The sequence below is a fragment of the Orycteropus afer genome, unplaced genomic scaffold, assembly GCF_000298275.1.
Source record: "Orycteropus afer afer isolate SDZICR_OR568_19922 unplaced genomic scaffold, OryAfe1.0 scaffold00047, whole genome shotgun sequence".
Taxonomy (NCBI): Eukaryota; Metazoa; Chordata; class Mammalia; order Tubulidentata; family Orycteropodidae; genus Orycteropus; species Orycteropus afer.
Genome location: NW_006921634.1, coordinates 5,604,546 through 5,625,261, shown reverse-complemented (window position 1 = coordinate 5,625,261; position 20,716 = coordinate 5,604,546).

The window sequence follows — 20,716 nt, the reverse complement described above, 5'->3', positions numbered from 1 at the left end:
CTCTCCTTATGACTTAGGGATTTGGGAAATACTGTCCCGGTAATAATACTTTAAAATGCAGCTCTCCTGCTCTATACCCATTATGCTGATTGAACTATATTAGAAATTCTTAAGTATATAGCTTACTTTTTCTATATAAGAAAAATTATCTATGGAGGAAGCTCTGCTTGGAAAGGAATAATGGCTTCAATAGAGGACCGTCCTGGGACTCAGCATCCTTTTAAGAGCAGCTAGGAGTACATTCTGTTAAAAACATCAGGCAAATCAAAAGATAAGAATCCTCCTTTTTTAGGATGAAAGGTAAAAACGAGGAAAGTGCATAGTTGGCCTTGCTTTAGTTTAATTTCTTTCTCTAAGCTGCTCTGCCAAACCTCATTTATTTAACCAGGGAGGTGAACTGTCGAATTATGGAATGTTTTCAAAGAAATGCAGTTTTAACTCCCCTAAATACAAACAGTAACTGAATCAGGTATGGCTTTGCCAAATGTATGAGCTGACAATTTGTAATCAGCATAGTGACTATGAATGCAGTAAAGTCATGCTTCTAAAGTGTTTTTGTAAGAACATTTTTAACTCTTCACTCCTCAATATTCTTACAACTTGTTTTACCCTATTAACCTCCCAGGAGTAAATGTTAGTCACCGCCCTGTCTCATGAATTCAAATTTAGTGGGACCTCAAATTAGGATTTGTGTGTGCATGTGTGTGCTATAACCATTTTTATTTTTTAACCAAGAAAGCAGAAAAAACAAACTTTATGCCAAAATGTCATATAAGTTCTGAGATATAGGTAAGGGTGTAGTCTCTGGGGAAGGTAGTGAATATTTTTTGAGATTATACCATATTTCAGACCTGAATTTGATGGTTTTATACTAGAATGCAAGACTTCTGAATTCCAGTCTAGGAATTTAGTCACCACATCATCTAATTCTGGAAATACCAAACTATTCTCCCTTGAAAGACACAGAGAAACTTGGGACTAACTCTTGGGATGGAAGAGTTATGAGGGATCACTTAGGTAGCAGCCTCAACCAGCTGAATCAAGATAGGTATCCCAGAATAAAACCATGAAATAAAAATCATACACATCTTCCCACACAAACAGCAACAAAACCTCCAAAACAGAAACAAATACTGAGCAAGCAAAACAGAGGGCATCAAATCAGCAAACTTAAACTTAAATGCACTTTTCTTATAATAGAGCTTCATGATTTTTTACTCAAGATTTACTTAATGTTATATTGGACCCAATTTTAGCAACTCTCGGGATCTGAATGCTAACTCAGAAATGCTTCACTGATAAAAGGGTTATGAAGAACCTTCGAGTGCCCATGAGAACTGAACCATTACCCAAAGCAATTTCTCTAACAAAAGTTAAGTTGTAATTTAACAATTACTCCTTGGCATTGGTATAGATCTAATGGACATAAACAGAGAAAAAGCACTTAGGCAATGGTATAGATTCAAAAGAATAAAAGGAAAAGGGAACATGGAAAAAAGAAGGAAGAAAACAAGAGGCTGAGACCCACACACAGAGGAATGCAAGTTCTCCACATGCTGCTTCTCAGCTCAGGATAAAATTCACTCTTCAACTGTGCTGAAATAAAGCACCAGCCCAGAGGTGGAGAGATCAGCCCAATCTATGTCCCAAGGAATGTTTACCTTTACTTGAAAAGTCTCTTCTAAATGTCAGCTTCATATATCATTGAGTTATGTTTAAGTAATTCCTCAGATATTTACTGAGCCTTATGATATACCAGGCCTATTTAATCTACACAGTCTATAGGCATATTGCACTTTATTGTGCTTTGCATATATTGTGTCTTTTACAAGTTGAAAGTTTGTGGCAACTCTGTGTTGAACAAGTCTGTCTGTGCTATTTTTCCACCTGCATGTCCTTACTTCATGTCTCTATGTCACGTTTTGATGATTCTCACAATATTTCAGACTTTTTCATAATGCTATTGCATGCTTAATAGACTACAACATAGTGTAAACATAACTTTTATATGCACTAGGAAACCAAAAAATGCATGTGACTTGCTTTATTACGATATTTGCTTTATTGTCATGGTCTGGAACCAAACTTGCAATATGTCTGAGGTATGCCTGTATTAAAGTTTTCCTTATGAATTAATTCCAAAAATCTTTAATAATTGGATATATATGCATAATCAAATTTTCATTACTCTTAATGAATCAAGTGTTCATTTTTTTTTTCTGATATGCTTGTACCTCTCCTTTCTTTTCTTACATGATTGGATGTTAGAGAAGTTAAAAGTCTTATGCAAACAGCAAAGAGTGATTATAATTACACTCTTGTTTCAAGAAAATTGTGACATTGGCTAATTTGATCTTCTTTACCTTTATGAGGTACTCTTCCTAGAATGGCATAATTTAATTTCCACATTTATTGAGCACTTAATATCTGTAAGACACTAGAAAAATATGTTCTCAGGCAATATTTTGGTATGTTATTTATTAATTCATTAATTTACTAAGTATAAATGCACACACACACACACACATGCACATTTTAAGTGCCAAGCATAGTGCTAGGTGCTAGTGTTTCATTACTAAGCAAGATATATTTACAGACTAAGAGTTTAGTTAGTCAATGTGTTGCTTCCCTTAGGGTATCTATCTTTAAAACCTCTTCTCAGATTATAGAATAAAAGGGTTATCACATTATTAAAGGACTCTTCAACAGCAAGTACTGTGGCTGGGGTTGGAGGTATTTTGAGGATGTGGCCTGGATTGACAAGGACCACTTCCCTCTCCTACAAGTTGGATCAAGGAGTCAGGAGGACAAAGCTTTGGAGGATCTTCCTTATGGAATAGGTTATCAGTCATCTGCACAGTGTGCCCTCCAGGCCAACCCATTTGCTATGGTTTAACCAGGCTTTGAATTTGATCTTCTATTCATTGAACTTCCTGGTTCCATCCCAGTGTCTGCTGTTCCCTGCCCTGACTCCCTTTTTATCTCCCCTGTCTTCTTGCATACCCTGACTTGGTGGGAATGGTTTCCCTGGGCTGTGAGCTCTCTTACTGATTGCTAGTGGTGGGTGAAAAGAGGGCTTTGGAGTCATCAGACCTCCACCCTCAGACTATAACTGGGTGACCTTGGACACATTACTCAATTTTCTCAACTTCAGTTTTTTCAGCTATAAAATGGGGCTAGTGACATCTTCTCCAAACGTCTCTATGAGGATTATTTATATGTGACACTTCCAGATAATAACAACTAATATTTATTGAGTACTTATGGAATCCTAGGTGCATTTCTAAATAGCTGACATCAATTTATTTCAGAAAATTGTAAAAAAAAAAAAATCTCTGTAGCATAAGTACTATTATTATTATCCTCCTTTTATAGACAGGAAAAGGTGTGAAGGTAGGGCATAGAGGTTAAGTAACTTGTCCAAGGTCATTTGGTTATTTAAGTGGTGAGCTGGTTGGGATCCAATCAGTAGGTCTCCAGAGCTTGCATTTGTAACCACTATCCTATTGGCAGTGAAAACCAAAACCAAACTCACTGCCATTGACTCGATCTGGCTCATAGACACCCCTTTTTGGGTTTCTGAAGCGGTTGTTGTTGTTGTTGTGTGCCGTGGAGTCAGACCCGACTCATAGTGACCCCTCCTTGGGTTTCCGAGACACTATCACTATGGAAATAGATTGCCCCATCTTCCTTCCGAGGAGTGGCTGGTGGGTTTGAACCACCAGCCTTCTGGTTAGCAATCAAATGCTTTAGGCACTAGGCTACCAGAACCCCTTTCTGAAGTAGTATCACTACAGAATTAGATTGCCCAGCTTTCCTTTCAAGGAGTGGCTGTTGGGTTTGAACCACCAACCTTCTGGTTACCAGTCAAATGCCTTAGGCACTGTGCCACCAAAGCTCCCTAGTGGCAGACAGCACAGATTAATTTTTTCCCTTTTCTTGCGTGTTCTCTAATCCTCAACTACTGGCTGCAGTCTCCCCTACTATCTGCAATTCCCTCTGCTGACCCCTACTGGACACTAACATGACAGCATCAATTCTCCCTTAGTGCAAGCTCAGAATTTGTCTTAATTAAAACTTGGGTCTGGCAGAATGAAACCTAAGTTCTGGCAGGAGCCATCTCCTCAGGGATCCCCACTCTCTCTGCCCTGTTGCCCACACAACAGTAGCCAGTCCCTGCTCATAAGTTTACCCATCTGCAGAATGGCCTCCCAAAATCTGGATAGTAAAAACTAACATGCACAGCGGCCTGGAATTCAACCCTTCTCTAGTCACTTACATGCAGCTGTTGTTATGTGCCGTGGAGTCGGACCCAACTCACAGCGACCCTTCCTTGGGTTTCTGAGGCAGTATCACTACAGAAGTAGATTGCCCAACTTTCCTTCCGAGGAGTGGCTGATGGGTTTGAACCACCAGGCTTCTGGTTAGCAGTCAAGTGCCTTAGGCACTATGCTACCAGAGCTCCTTTACATGCAGCTGTTGTTGTTGTTGTTATGTGCTGTGGAGTTGGGCCCGACTCATAGTGACCCATCCTTGGGTTTCTGAGGCAGTATCACTACAGAAGTAGATTGCCCAACCTTCCTTCCGAGGAGTATCTGGTGGATTTGAACCGCCAGCCTTCTGGTTAGCGGTCAAGTGCCTTAGGCACTACACCACCAGTGCTCCTTTACATGCAGCAGAACTGTTTTAACGAAGGATTTTCATTTCTCCTGATTTCTTGTTATTGTATGCCATTGAATCAATTCCAACTCATAGCAACTCTGCATAACAGAGTAGAACTGCCATATAGGGCTTCCTAGGTTGTAATCTTTATAGGAACAGATGTTGTTGTTGCTGTCGGACCCGACTCATAGCGACTCCTCCTTGGGTTCCTGAGGCAGTATCACTACGGAAGTAGATTGCCCCATCTTCCTTCCAAGGAGTGGCTCCCACGGATCTGCTGGTAGGTTCAAACATCTGACCTTTTGGTTAGCGGCCAAGTGCTTAACCAGGGATCCTTTATGCTGTTGATAGCAGTTGTTAAGTAGAGGGTCAACGAAAAAGGGGAAGACTCTCAATAAGATGGATTGACACAGTGACTGCAGAGATGGGCTCAAGTATAGCAGTGATTGTGAGGATGGAGCAGGACTAGGCAGTGGTTTGTTCTGTGGGACGGAGGGTCACTGTGAGTCAGAACCAACTCAATGTCAACCTACAACAACAACACTGTTCTTAAACATTTGAAGCTCTATGGAGTAAATGAGCAGTGATGGAGAAATGAATTTCAGCTCAATGTAAAAACTTTAAAAAAATAGTTAAACTTGTTTCCATATATAGAATGGGTCACTCTAGGAACAATAAGTTCTTTGTCATGGATGTGTTCAGTCCTATGGAGGACTCCTTGTCAAGGGCATTGGAATGTCATGATTAACAGTAAGAGCTATGTGGACTTTGGAATCAAACCGAGTTTGAACCCCTGCAACACCACCTACTAATGGCATGTATTGTATGAATCACCTAACCTTGCTGAGTCTCAGTTTCCTCATGTATGAAATGGAGTAAAGCCTGGTTAGAGGGTTAAATGATATAATGTATGTACAGCAGGGCTGACTCGACGGCAAATAACAACAACAACAACACAGCAGCTTAATAGGAGCTCTGGTAGTGTGGTGCCTAAGGTACTTGACTGCTAACTAGAAGACTAGGTTTTCAAACCCACCAGCCCCTCCTCGGAAGGAAGGTTGGGCCATCTACTTCCATAGTGATATTGCCTTGGAAACCCATGGAGGGGTCGCTGTGAGTCAGTCCAACTCGATGGCACATAACAAAAACAACATAGCAGCTTAATTAGTGCTCACACTTGGTAAGCACTCAACAAATATATAGGGCTCATTGTGTCGAACACTATTCCGAATGCTTCACAAATATTAACTCAGTTAATTCTCATGACAATCTTACGAGGTATTACCTGTTATAATTTCTGGGTGGAATATTGGATGCAGTGACTTTTAAGGCGCTTTCCAACTTGAGATTCTATGACCAGGCTCCTGTGACCGGCAATGCTAATAACAGATCGTCAGGCAGCTCCTGGGGAACAGAACTGATGGCTTGATGGACTGTTTGATTATATTAGCTATCAGCTTGCCTGCTTCTAAGGGTTAGGCATTTAGATGGATATACCCCTCAAGTCTCTTATGGCTCAGGGCCCATAAAAATGTGCCCCTAATCAAGTGTTTTCTTCCTCATTAATTCATTCTTCCATTATCTTTGAAAGCATACTCTGGCTGCCTGGAAAACAGTCTTTTCCTTCTCTTCCCCCTTCTTCCCTCCTCCTTCTCTTCCTCCTTATCATCATCATCATCATCAGCAAGAATAATTGCTACCATGTATTCAGTACTTATCTATGCCAAGTTCCATGTCAAACTCTACATGTATGTATATATGTGTGTGCATACACATATTTTTTAAGCAAGAGAGTGACAGGAACCAGTTCCATTTCAGTAAGTTATTAAATACAGGTCCAGCCTTATCTTATTTAATAAGGTCCTTGCTTATTTACATAGCTACTTTAATGTGCCTAGAATCTATTCATTTTGTTGAATATCCTTTACTTCCTGGTTGTGAGCTCCTGCTATAGCTAAGTAAATAGTAGAACTAAGGTTTTCCATGACAACAACTTCTCATTATTTGAAAGAAAAAAGTGGGTTATAATGACAGGTGATAAAAACAAAATTCAGGTAAAAGGCAAGACAATCAGATGATAGAAAATGAACATGGCATGTAAGAACTAAATAAGGCACTGAGAGACCAGGTCAGTACACGCTGGTAATTATGTGTTAAGACTGACACAATGGATCTACCTACGTCTTTCAGAAGCTAACATTTTGTGTGACTGATTTTCTGTGAGTGAATACATGAGTTCTTTTTGCTCTTATAGTTCTTTTTTTTTTTTTTTTTTTAACCACAGGAACTCATAGCCTAGTAGGAGGAAAGGAACAAAAGGAGAATCATTTCTTCATTTTTTTTCATATATTCATTCAATATTAACATTAATATTAATATTACCTATTAAGCTTCTATTATGCCTCGTTTGGGGCCTTATTATATACGAAGCATTTGGAAAACCATAAAGGCAACCAAATTGATAAAAGGGTGAAAAACGTTGAGGAAACTTGCTTGTTTGCACAAGGAAAAATAAATGAAAGTTTATCAGTCAATACTTTTAATTTGCCTGCTCACCAGAAGGCTGGCGGTTCAAACCCACCAGCCACTCCTCGGAAGGAAGGTTGGGCAATCCTACTTCCGTAGTGATACTGCCTCGGAAACCCAAGGAGGGGTCGCTATGAGTCAGGGCTGACTCGACGGCACATAACAACAACAACAACAACATTAGAAACATTAAGAGTCAATTATTTTTCTTTGCCAGGTAGAGAAAATAAGAAAGACTTCATCCAGAGCAAGAAGAGTCTAGAGACTATAATGGTATCTCATTACAAAATTATTAACAGCCCGTGAGACTGGGCTGTATTAGCAAAGGACATAGTCCAGGCATGGTGAAGAGACAAGGAGTTCCTCATTCTAAATTCTGTTTATCTCCACTACCCACCACACCTACACACCTTCAATCTCAGTTCCAAAGAGAGGTTATTGGAGCTACTACTGCCCCCTCCCTAATCCATGTTGCTAGGCAGTCTCTGCTCTGAGTCTGCATCTGACATCCAAGAGCACACCTCCCAGGCGCCTTCTGGGTCAGTGGGAAGAGCTTGATATTAGGAGGCCTGGCTTTCAGGTCACACGCCCCACATTGCTTTACTTTTCTGACCACAGTTCAGAGAGCAAGTTGATCTTGATCCTAGTAGTTCTTACACTTCAGTGTAGATGAGAATCTTTATTGCTATTAGTTTTGGGAAGGGGTGTTTGTGCTTGTTTAAAATCTAGACACCTGCCCTCTCACCCACAAATTCTAATTTAGTTAGTTTAGAGTGGGGCATGAGACCAGGAATCTGCATTTTAATAAATATCTGATACAGGTGATCCTGGGCTAGATAACCTCTAAAATATGACCAATGAAAGCTAGATCATACCTCTTTCCAGGTTCTGCTTCCTTTCTGAGTCTTCTTATAGAATTATCATAGATTAGCTAAACTCTAATTTTTTGTCTCCCTACTCCTTTAGGCAGAGTCCTCAAATTTAGTCTGATGATATCTGACCTTAGTCTCCTGGCCCTAATTGACATTACCACTTTATCTAAAGTGCCTGCTACCTCCCACTCCAACCCCTGCATTGATTTCAGATCTGTTACTGTCTTTATCTGTTTACTTGTTATTGGTCTCTTTCCTTTACTAGACTAGAAAGTCCATAGATCAGTCAACTTCTATGGCATGTTTTTTTCCCAGTACCTAGGTTAGAGTAAAACCAACCCCCCCCCAAAAAAAAACCTCACTGTCATCAAGTTGATTAGATACATAGTGACCCCTCCTTGGGCTTATGAGGAGGTATCTCTACAGAAGTGGATTGCCCAATCTTCCTTCCGAGGAGTGGCTGGTGGGTTTGAACTGCCAGCCTTCTGGTTAGCAGTCAAATGCCTTAGGCACTATGCCACCAGAGCTCCTGAGGATACAGTAAGCACTCACTAAATACTGATGAATGAGTAAATGAATGAATAAGTGAGATGACTTGAGCGATGACCTTTAAGATCTGTTCCAACCTTAGAATTCAATCTGTTTTTCCCTATTTACTCTTCTAGTGTTCCTAGTGACATGACATTCATCATCACAAATGATGTTTCAAGGTCTGTCCTGAAGTACAATGCTGTCAATGATAGGATAATATCCATACACCTACAAGGAAGACGAGTTAATATTACTGTTATTCAAATTTATGCACAAACCACCAAAACCAAAGATGAGGAAATTGAAGATTTTTATCAACTTCTACAGTCTGAAATTGACTGAACATACAATCAAGATGTGTTAATTATCACTGGTGATTGGAATGCAAAAGTTGGAAACAAAGAAGAATCACTGGTAGTTGGAAAATTTGGCCTTGGCGACAGAAATAATGCTGGAGATTGCATGATAGAATTTTGCTAGACCAACGACTTATTCATTGCAAATACCTTTTTTCAACAACACAAATGGTGGCTATACACGTAGACTTCACCAGATGGAGTACACAGGAATCAGATTGATTACATCTGTAGCAAGAGGCATTGTAAAAGCTCAGTATCTTAAGCCAAAGCAAGGCCAGGAGCTGATTGTGGAACAGATCATCAACTGCTCATATGCAAGTTCAATTTGAAGTTGAAGGCAATTAAAACAAGTCCACGAGAGCCAAAATATGATCTTGAATATATTTCTCCTGAATTTAAAGACCATCTAAAGAATAGATTTGATACATTGAACACCAGTAACTGAAAACCAGAAGAATTGTGGGATAACATTGAGAACATCATCCACGTAGAAAGCAAGAGGTCATTAAAAAGACGAGAAAAGAAGAAAAAGCCAAAATGGATGTCAGAAGAGACTCTGAAACTTGCCCTTGAGCGGAGAGTGGCTAAAGCAAATGGAAGAAATTACAAGATAAAAGAGCTGAACAGAAGATTTCAAAGAGCAGCTCGAGAAGACAAAGCCAATTACTATAATGAAATGTGCAAAGACGTGGAGTTAGAAAACCAAAAGGGAAAAACATGCTCAGCATTTCTCAAGCTAAAAGAACTGAGGAAAAAATTTAAGCCTCCAGTTGCAATATTAAAATATTCTATGGGCAAAATATTGAATGATGCAGGAAGCATCAAAAGAAGATGGAAGGAATACACAGAATCACTGTACCAAAAAGAACTGGTCAATCTTCATCCATTTCTGGAGCTGGCATATGTTCAAGAACCAATGGTATTTAAGGAAGAAGTTGAAACTGCACTGAAGGAATTGATGAAGAACAAGGGTCCAGGAACCCATATGAGATGTTTCAATAAACAGATGCTCCACTGGAGGCACTCTGTTATGCCAAGAGATTTGGAAGACAGCTACCTGGCCAACTGACTGGAAGAGATCCATATTTGTACTCATTCCAAAGAAAGGTGATCCCACAGAATGTGGAAATTATCAAACAATATCATTAATATTGCACTCAAGTAAAATCTTACTGAAGATAATTAAAAAATGGTTGCAGCTGTATATTGACAGAGAACTTCCAGAGGTGCAGGTTGGATTTAGAAGAGGACATGGAATGAGGGATATCATTGCTAATGTCAGATAGGTCTTGGCTCAAAGCAAAGAATACCAGAAAGATTTTTACTTGTGTTTTATTGACTATGCAAGAGCATTTGATTGTGTGGATCATAACAAATTGTGGATAACATTGAGAAAAATGGGAATTCTAAAACACTTAATTGTATTCATAAGGAACCTGTACATAGACCAGGAGGCTGTTTTTTGAACAGAACAAGGGGACACTGCATGGTTTAAAATCAAGAAGGAAGTGCGTCAAGGTTGTATCCTTTCCCCATATTTATTCAATCTATATGCTGAGCAAATAATCCAAGATGCTGGACTCTATGAAGAAGAATGTGGCATCAGGAATGGAGGACAAGTCATTAACAACCTGCAATAAGCTGATGACACAACTTTGCTTGCTGAAAGTGAGGATGACTTAAAGCACTTACTGATGAAGATTGAAGAATACAGTCTGCAGGATGGATTACAACTCAATATAAAGAAAACAAAAATCTTCACAACTTGACCTATAAGTGGCATCATGATAAATGGAGAGAAGATTGAAGTTGTCAGAGACTTCACCTTGCTTGGTTCTACAACTGACACCAATGGAAGCAGCAGTCAGGACTTCAGATGATGTATAGCTCTGGGCAAATCGGTTGCAAAGGACCTCTTTCAGGTGCTGAAGAGCCAAGATGTCTCCTTGAGGACTAAGGTTTGCCTGACACAAGCCATGGTATTTTCAATCGCCTCATATGCATGTGAGAGCTGAAAGAAGAATTGATGCTTTTGAGTTGTGGTGCTGGTGAAGAATGCTGCAAGTACCATAGACTGCTAAAAGAACTAACAGACCTGTCCTGGAGGAAGTGCAGCCGGAATGCTCCTTGGAAGCCAGAATGGCCAGACTTTGTCTCACCTACTTTGGTCACGTTGTCAGAAGGGAGCATTCCCTGGAGAAGGACGTCATGCTTGGTAGGTGGAGGGTCGACAAAAGAGGGGAAGGCCCTCAAAGAGATGAATTGACACAGTGGCTGTGGCGATGGGCATAAGTATAGCAGGAATCATGGAGCTGGTGTGGGACCGGGCGGTGTTTCATTCTGCTGTGCATAGGGTCACTATGAGTCAGAGACAACACGATGGCACCTAACAACAACAACAGGATAGTGTTCAAGAAACAGCTCAAATTTTCCAGCTGAAGGGAAAAAGAGATATAGAATATTGAATGTTGTTGTGTGCTGTTGAGTCAATTCCAACTCATCACACCTGTATATGACAGAGTGAACAGTTCCACAGGGTTTCCTAAGCTGTAATCTTTACAGGAGCAGATCACTAGGTCTTTTCTACTGTGTGGCTGCTAGGGGGGTTTGAACTACTAATCTTTTGGTTAGTAGCCAAGCACTTAACTTTTGTGCCACTAGGACTCCCTGATCTCTGTCAAAAAACAAACAAAGAAGCAAAACAAGCCCCTTGGCACAGAGTCAATTCTGACTCATCACGACCCTATGGAACTTAGTAGGACTGATCCACAGGGTTTCCAAGGCTGTCAATCTTTTTACAGAAGCAGACTTTTCTTTCTCCTGCAGAGTGGTCTGGTAGGAACTTTGAAATGCCGAACTTTTGGTTAGCAGCTGAGAAATTTAACCCCTGTGCCCCTTTTAATATCTGCCTGGAAAAGGTAAAATCTATACTTGCTTATCATCCTGCCAATGTCTTAAGCACCAGTGCCTTAATAATATCCTGGACCTAGAGTGTCCAGGTACTGAACAGATCGATTGGGAACAGAGAAACATTTAATCAGCAAGTACACATGGCATCCTCTATCCATGACATCTAAAGTCCTGCAGATGAGTGTGCCTGAGCCGGCAACTGAAGTCTGGTATCAGTCTTCTTGCACATAGTCAAATACTCCCATTTATGAACTTTGGGGCTGAGCTGTTTGCTAGGCCAATGTAAGCAACATTCCTCAAACCAGTCCACTGCCATCAAGTTGATTCTAACTCATAGCCACACCTATTGGGTTTCCAAGACTATAAATCTTTATGGAAGTAGATTGCCTCATCTTCCTCCTGTGGAGCAGCTGAGTTTGAACAACTGACTTTGTTAACAGCTATATGCCTTACTCACTATGCCACCAGCACTCCTTAGGTAACATTAAGTTGATGGAAAAATGCTGTGGTATGTCAATCAAAGCAATAAAAATAATGCAATGAACACAATCATAAAAAAATAATATTGGTAATCATTTAACAGAGAAGGTATGAGTTGCACTGAAGTTAGGTGAGTTATACTCTCTGATTGGGTTGGATCTAACCAAACCAAACCAAACTCACTGCCATCAATTTGGATCTGACTCATAGCAAGCCCTTTTTGGGTTTCCGAGGCAGTATCAATATGGTAGTAGTTTGTCCAATCTTCCTTCCAAGGAACCACCAGCCTTCTGGTTAGCAGTCAGATGCCTTAGGCACTACTCCACCAGAGTTCCCTGGGTTGGATCTACATACATGAATGAAATATTTTAAGGCTATGTTGTTGTTATGTGCCATCAAGTTGGACTGACTCATAGCGACCCCTCCTTGGGTTTCTGAGGCAGTATCACTATGGAAGTACATTGCTCAACCTTCCTTCTGAGGAGTGGCTGGTGGGTTTGAAATATTTTAAGGCTATGTTGTTGTTATGTGCCATCAAGTTGGACTGACTCATAGCGACCCCTCCTTGGGTTTCTGAGGCAGTATCACTATGGCAGTACATTGCTCAACCTTCCTTCTGAGGAGTGGCTGGTGGGTTTGAACCGCCAGTCTTCTGGCAAGCAGTCAAGTGCTTTAGGCACTATGCTACCAGAACTCCTTCTTAAGAGTATAGAAAGCAATATTTCTAGATAGCTCTAATGCATATCTTCATTGAAGGTCTCCACCTCATGCTGAACTGATTGCTCTTTCCTTTTTGTTACTGGTTATTATACTATTATATTTGAAAACAAATGTTTGTTTCTATGTCTGTTTCCTCTACTACATTGGTGGTTCCTTGAGGACAATGATCACATCCTATTTATTGCTGCATATCCTGCACCTGCTACATGGCCCTCACAAATTGTTTATTTATTCAATGACTGACAATGAAATTTAAAGAGTATTGACAGTGAATATTGCCAAAATATTTTGAGGCAGATTAGACTGAGACTCATTAATCACGGGCATGATCATTCTTATATATCCTGTTCTCAGTGATTTATTTATAGCTTTTTTTTTTTTTTAAAAAAAACAGTGTTTAATATAAGCCCAAGATTTCTTAGAGTAGGGAGAGATGAGCGTGCTTGAGGGAAGAAAGTAGCCTGGAGAAGGGTGGTTGCTTCTAGGAATGCAAAATGATTCTGCATTCAAATTATCCCAAGTAAGATATAATCCAGAAAGTAAATATATTGAAGGGGAGTCAGAACCTTTAATGCAATGTAAAACATTTAAAAAATTCATCCTATGTTCCAGATTACATACTCAGCAGTGTACATAATAGTAAATTGGCTCTAATTATTCATATCACTAGTACCATTCACTGATAAATCACTTTATAGGAAAGAGCTAACTATTTAGCTTCCAAGCTCCTGGGGCTCCAGCCAAGTACTTGTCAGAGAGGCAGTCATGGGGGTTTATTATTAATTGTCTGCCCAATTATTCCTCTCTCCCTTAGGTACAGCAATACTATATGCTCCATGTGAGGAAGAAGAATCCACCATGCCCAATGCACTGCTTCAGGATTCTTTAACAGAGAGATTGTTCTACAGTGGTACCAAGAACTATTCAGCAGGTAATACAAGCCCTTAAGAATCCTTTAGTACTGCACAGAAATTTGACTGACAGAAGTGTTCTGTGTAGAAATTATTCCCCTCTTCCTCAGTCACTTTTCCTTTGCCTGGCTCCTTTCTTCTCCTAAGCATCCCCATTCTTAAGAAAACCTCTCCTCATCTCTTCTCATGGTGCCCTTTGTGCTCCCAACCAATCTTTGTAAGGGTAGCCATTATACAGTCTCTCCACTTCCTTAATCGAAAGGATTAAGAAAGAAATGCGGCTTCTGCTTTACAAAAGCAATAACCGGTATTGACTATACTATACTATAGCCAACGGTTATGGAAACCTCGCTATATTCCAGGCATTGTGCAGAGTGGATTTATGAATAGAAGTCCATTTAATCTTCATAGGACAGAAGCTTGTACAGGTGGGTCTTAACCCCTGACAGCCCAGTAGAGGGACCAGGGGTGAAATTCAGCCCAAACTCTATTTGGTCGGCCATGTCCACCATATCCCCCTGCCTCAGGCTGTTTCTGTCCTTAGAGAGATGCAGTGGGTTCCAGTGTGCACAGAGGGGTTTGTGTGGACAGCCTTTTGAGGTATCATGATTTCCAATCTATAGTTAAGGAAAATGAGAATTATGGTTTCCATAATTTATTTAAGATCATATGTCTAACTAAGAGAAAGAGGCTGGGGCTTGAACCTAGATCTGAATAAGTCCATATTCTTAGTCACTATTCTATACCAAGATATTAACATTGAGGAGGACATCAGTGAGATTCTTTCTTCCTTAAAGTTTTCCTTTTACTGTAACCCAGAATAAAAGATACATTTCACACTGCAACACAGCACATAAAAGCAAAAAAAATTTTGGATTTTCTTTAGTAGCATAGCACCTAAGGCACTTGACTGCTAACCAGAAGGCTGGTGGTTCAAACCCTCCAGCCACTCCTCGGAAGGAAGATGGGGCAATCTACTTCCATAATTATACTGCCTTGGAAACCCAAGGAGGGGTCGCTATGAATCAGGTCCGACTCGATGGCACATAATAACAACAACAACATAGGAAAAAAAAAAAAAAAAATCCTGAAACTATGCTTAACCTTAGTATACCTGCTATGCATTTCTCTATTTGATATCTTTACTTTTTTTTATTTTAAATAAATTCTGGTCAAACTTCATAAATTGATTTCTAACAAGTTATCACCCACAGTTAAAAACCCACCACTGAAATCCAACCATCCATTTTTTCCATCTTTATTTTACTTGCCCCTATTTGTGGCATTTGGCAATGTTAGATGGGCCTCTGCTTCTTGAAACTCAGCCTGTTTGTGAATCACTCTATCTTGGGCTCAAGAGCACTGCACTATTTCCAGCTTTCTCCTTACATCTTACATCCTCCCCTAAATGTCCTGTATATGTTTCAAACATAAGTTGTTCAAAACTGAGCTCATCATTCTTGCCTTGCTCTTTACCCCTTTAAAAGTACTCTTTCTCCACCAAAAAACCAAACCTGTTGCTGTCAAGCCAGATGCAACTCAGCAACCATATAGGACAAAGTAGAATTGCCCCATAGGGTTTCCAAGGCTGTAATCTTTATGGATGCAAACAGCCACATCTTTCTCCCATGGAACAGCTGGTAGGTTTGAACTGCCAACCCTTTGGTTAGCCAAGGGCTTTAACCATGGCACCACTAGAGCTCCTTTGCTCTTCCTCTACTGTTCTCTTAGTCAACATCCTTTTTTTTTTTTTTTTAAATTTTCCCAGTCTCCTAAGCCATATAAAGAATTCTTACAACTCAAAAGATTGAACAGACATTTTTTAAAAGAGTATTTACAAATGGACAAGCCCAGAAAAAAATTCTCAACATTATTAGTTATCAGCTAAATGAAAAGCAAAACCACAATGAGGATGCTTTCCTCCTAAGATCAGGAACAAGACAAGAATGTCCACTATCACTGTTTCTAGTCGACATTGTACTAGAAGTTTTAGACAAGGAGATTTGGCAAGAAAAAGAAATAAAAGTCATCTACATTGGAAAGAAAGAAGTAAACCTGTCACAGATGACTTGATCTTGTATATAGAACGCCTAAGGCACTTGACTGCTAAGCAGAAGGCTGGCGGTTCAAACCCACCAGCCACTCCTTGGAAGGAAGATGGGGCAATCTACTTCTGTAGTGATACTGTCTCGGAAACCCAACAAGGGGTCGCTATGAGTCAGGTCTTACTCGATGGCAAATAACAACAACAACAACAAGGAATCTACTAAAAAAATGTACTTATATCAGAACTAGTAAACAAGTTCAGCAAGGTTGCAGGATATAAAATCAACATACAAAAATAAATTGCATCTCTAGACACTGGCAATGAATAATTAAAAAATGAAATTAAGAAAGCAATTCTACTTATAAGGCATGTAAAACAATAAAACACTGAGGAATATATTTAATCATGGAAGTAAAAGCCTGAAAACTATAAAACTTTGCTAAAAAAATTAAAGAAGACTAAAGTAAATGGAATGGTTCTATGGGCAGCACAGATGGCTGAGCATTGTGGTTCAAACCCACCCCAAGGCACGTTGGAAGTAAGACCCGGTGCCCTGCTTCTGAAAGGTCACAGCTTGACAACTCTGTGGAGCAGTTCTACTCTGAACACTTGACGTTGCTGTGAGTTGGAATCAACTCAATGGCAACTAACAATAACAAAATAAATGGAAAGACATTCCATATTCTTGGATGATAAGACTTAGTATTGTTAAGATATGAATATTCTTCAAATTAATTTACAGATTCAATGCAGTTTCTACCAGAATCCCAGGTAATATCTTTGTAGAAATTGATGAGCTGATTCTAAAATTTATATGGAATTACAAGGAACCTAGGACAGTCAAAATAATCTTGAAAAAGACAAACAAAACAGGAGAGCTCATACTTATTGTTTTCAAAACTGACTGCAAAGCAACAGTAATCAAGACAATATAGTAGTAGCACAAGGATAGATATATGGATCAATGAAATAGAAATGAGAGTTCAGAAATAAAACCATGTGTCTACGGTCAACTGATATTTGACAAGGGTGCCAACTTGATCCAATGCAGGGAGAATAGCCTTTGCAGCAAATGTTGCTCAGACACTGGATAGTCACATTTCCTCTTTCTCTGTTTATTTCTTAAGGTTCAGCTCAGGTGGCTTCTCCTCTGTGAAGCTTTCCCCCATTTATCGAAGAAGATATAGTGTATCAGAATCTTTCACTTAACTGTAATATGGTATTGGTTGGTTATAACTTCAGTGTGTCTGTTAAGTCTGTTTTCCTTTCCAGCTTGTGTATGATTTGATATTATAGACTCTGCCATAGTTATAGACTCTGCCATAGTTATATCTGTGCTTATAGCAACTAACATGATGGGGCTATATAAATGTTTATTGAATTAAAAGAACTAAACATGTTTCTATTGATGATGAAGTTAGCAACATAAAGTCTGCAATTAGAATTACTTTTTTCCATTGCTATACTCTCTTAAGGACCTCCAGTGGCATAGTGGGTAAGGCATTTGGCTGCTAACAAGGTCAGCGGTTCAAACCCACCAGCTGTTCCAAGGAAGGAATATGAGGCAATCCACTCCCATAAAGATTTACAGCCTTTACAAACACTTTACAAACACAGTGGGGGTTGCTATGAGATGGAATCAACTTGATGGGAGTGGGTTTGGGAGTTTTTATACTCTCTTAACCTTCTGTTAATACCTCTCATTTTCACTTATTATTCCCCCATTACATTGTGAACGTAAAAAAAAATATTTTAAGTATCTAGAAAATTATATAGAATAATAAAATAAACTCCAATGTACCCATTCTTGTCAAATCTTGACATTTTTGTTGTATTTACTTTAGATTTTTAATAAATAAATAAAACATTTATAGATGCTGTTGAACCCTCCTGGGTACCTTTCTCCAATGCCATTCCTTTTCCTTCCTTTGAAAGGCATTCACTTTCTTAAATTTGGTGTTTGTCTTTTATTTGCATATTTTTATGTTGTGTAATTCATGAACAATTCATGGTATTGTTTTGCATATTTTAAAACTTTATACAAATGCCATAAAGCTGCACTTATTCTGCAATTTGATTTTGTTTTGGTTCAACATTATATTTTTAGATTTATCTATGCTGATACCTGTAACTCTAATTTAAATGAATGAGTTAAAGAATGCATGCATGCATGAATGTTTAATTAAGTGTGATCCAGCTTTGTCTAAGAAAAGATGTTATAAAATGTGGGCATGATTCTGATAGTTTGCCTGCCACAATGCATGACATTCCATCATTAGCCTTCCTTCTTTTGGCTGCAGTACAAGAGTCCATTCCACAATGCAGTAGAGAGAGCTCTGGAGACAATACATTAAGAATCAGGGTTGGAAAACAATTTTAACAAGCTATAGAGATGGCTAAAATCTAACAATTTGAAATTTAACAAGGACAAATTTAAGGCACCAAATTTGAGTTAAAAAAAAAAAAAAGGAAGAAAGAAAATCAAAAGGCACAAATATAGGATGGGGGGAGATGTGGCTTAGTCACGGAACATGAGCAGAAAATGGCTATCAAAGGCCACTCCAGCAAAGAGCCACCAGGATGGAATCTCTAGAATGAGGAAATCAGGTGACGGAGAGCATACCTCTGGGCTGCTTGGCCTACACCTGCACAAGAGCCATCAGCTTCTGAATACGGAGCTTTATCAGAGGAAAGTAAGCAGAATGGTGGAAGGAAAAGGTAATGTTTCACTTCAACAAAAGAAATTGAAGTCTAGTAGGATATTGGTGGTTGATTGTAATGCTCAGAAGGGAGTTCTGTAGGCCTTAGAGAGGGCTGAGTAAATCCTGCTCTTCTTCCTGGATTCCTCCCTCAGCACTACCACCTATGACCTATCTTGTCTCCAAAACTGGAAACCTGGGGCCAGGGGTCCCTCATCTCTCCCTCACATCCTTTCCTCCCACATAGCTGACAGCCTTTAAGTCCTATCAGGCCTACATTCTCAATATCATCTTACGCAATTGCTCAGCAGCCTTTGGAAATTTGAACGAGTCCCTCCTATATGAAACACTCTCTTCTGTTGGTTTTCCATGTTGCTCCATTTTTCTAAGTTTCCTCCTACCTCTAAGGATGCTGTAGGTGCAACCAGATTCTGTGGTGCCTGAGCATTTTCAGTTTGGGGGCCCATCCTTAAAAGAACACAAAATTATGAATATAAGGCCTTGAATGAGGCCCATATAAAGGAGAGAATTATTTGCCAGTATATTCACCTCTACTGACTACTTTCTCTCAGGCTTCTTTTAAGCCCATCTTTCTTTTCCAAGCCATGTGGTGGAGTTCATAAAGACATATATATCAAAGACTACTTCTCTTTTAATGCTATATTCTCTCCTGGCCTAGGGTATTTCATTCAAATCTTAAACATCTATTACTAATGATGACTCCCAAGTTTGTATATCAGCCCTGCCCTCTCAGTTCCATGCTCAGAGAGTCATCTCAACTGGGGTAGCTCAAAGACACTGAAAGTTCCTGTAGCTGAACCTTCTTACTTGTCATCTGGTTTTCTTGTAGGGCCCTCACCTCACTAATTGGCATCAGTGTCCACCCAGGTCCAAAAGCTAGATACCAAGGCACCATCCATAACACTCCCTTCTCTGCCATGCTCATAGCCAATCTGTATTCAACCTTGTCACTTTTAGCTTCCTTTGATAACTCTTTCTTCTCTTCATCTTCGTTGTTACCATCCCGGACCAAGCTACCAACATGTCTTGGCTGCACCATCACAGTAGTCTCCTAATTGGTCTTCCTACAAACTCTCTGACAATCTCCCCACCTCATTATGGTCTCTACACAACAGTTACACTAGATATTTTTTCCAAAAGGAATATCTTATCATACCATCTTCTAATTGTTGTTAGCTGCTATCAAGTTGGGCCCTGACTCATGGTGACCCCATGCACAACAGAAGAAACACTGCCCAGTCTTGCACTATCTATCTTCATGATTAGTTAGGGATCAGATCGTTCTCTACTGGTAGATAGCCAGGCCTTTCTTCCCAGTCTGTTTTAGTCTGGAAGCTCTGATGAATCTGTTCAACATCACAGCAACCTGCAAGCCTCCAGTGACAGACCAGTGGTGGTTGTGCAGAAGATGCATTGGCTGGGCGTCAAATCTGGATCTCCTGCATGGAAGGTGATAATTCTACCACTGAACCACGACTGCCCCCAGTCCCTGCATAGAAAACTTCAAAAGCTTATGTTTTTCTGTGCATAGGATCAAACCCTTTCCTAGGCCCTGAAGGCCCTGCCTGGTCTGGCCCTGACCAGCTCTCCAGGTCAGCTCTCACCATGCTTTCCCTCTTCCTGCCCTCAAACCACAATACATTCTTTCAGTTTCCCCTGCGTCTCGGCCTCTGCCTGAAAATGATCTTCCTCATCCTCCTAACTCCTGACTCTTTGCTCTAGGTCAGGTTCCTTTATAACTCATTCTTAAAGAATCTTCTTTCCCTCCTAAATCTATTTCTAAGCCCCAGGGATACAGGTGAGGAGAGACAACTCAGGGACGCCCAAAGCAGCAGGCCAGAAGAGCAGGAGAAAGGGGATTAAAAGCCAGGAAGCCAGACATAGGAACAGTCAGCCACAGGGACCCAGGTGGGGGTGATACGAGAGGTCTCCAACAGCAAGACAAACTTGTCTGTCGGTTTGTCCTACTGTGGTGACA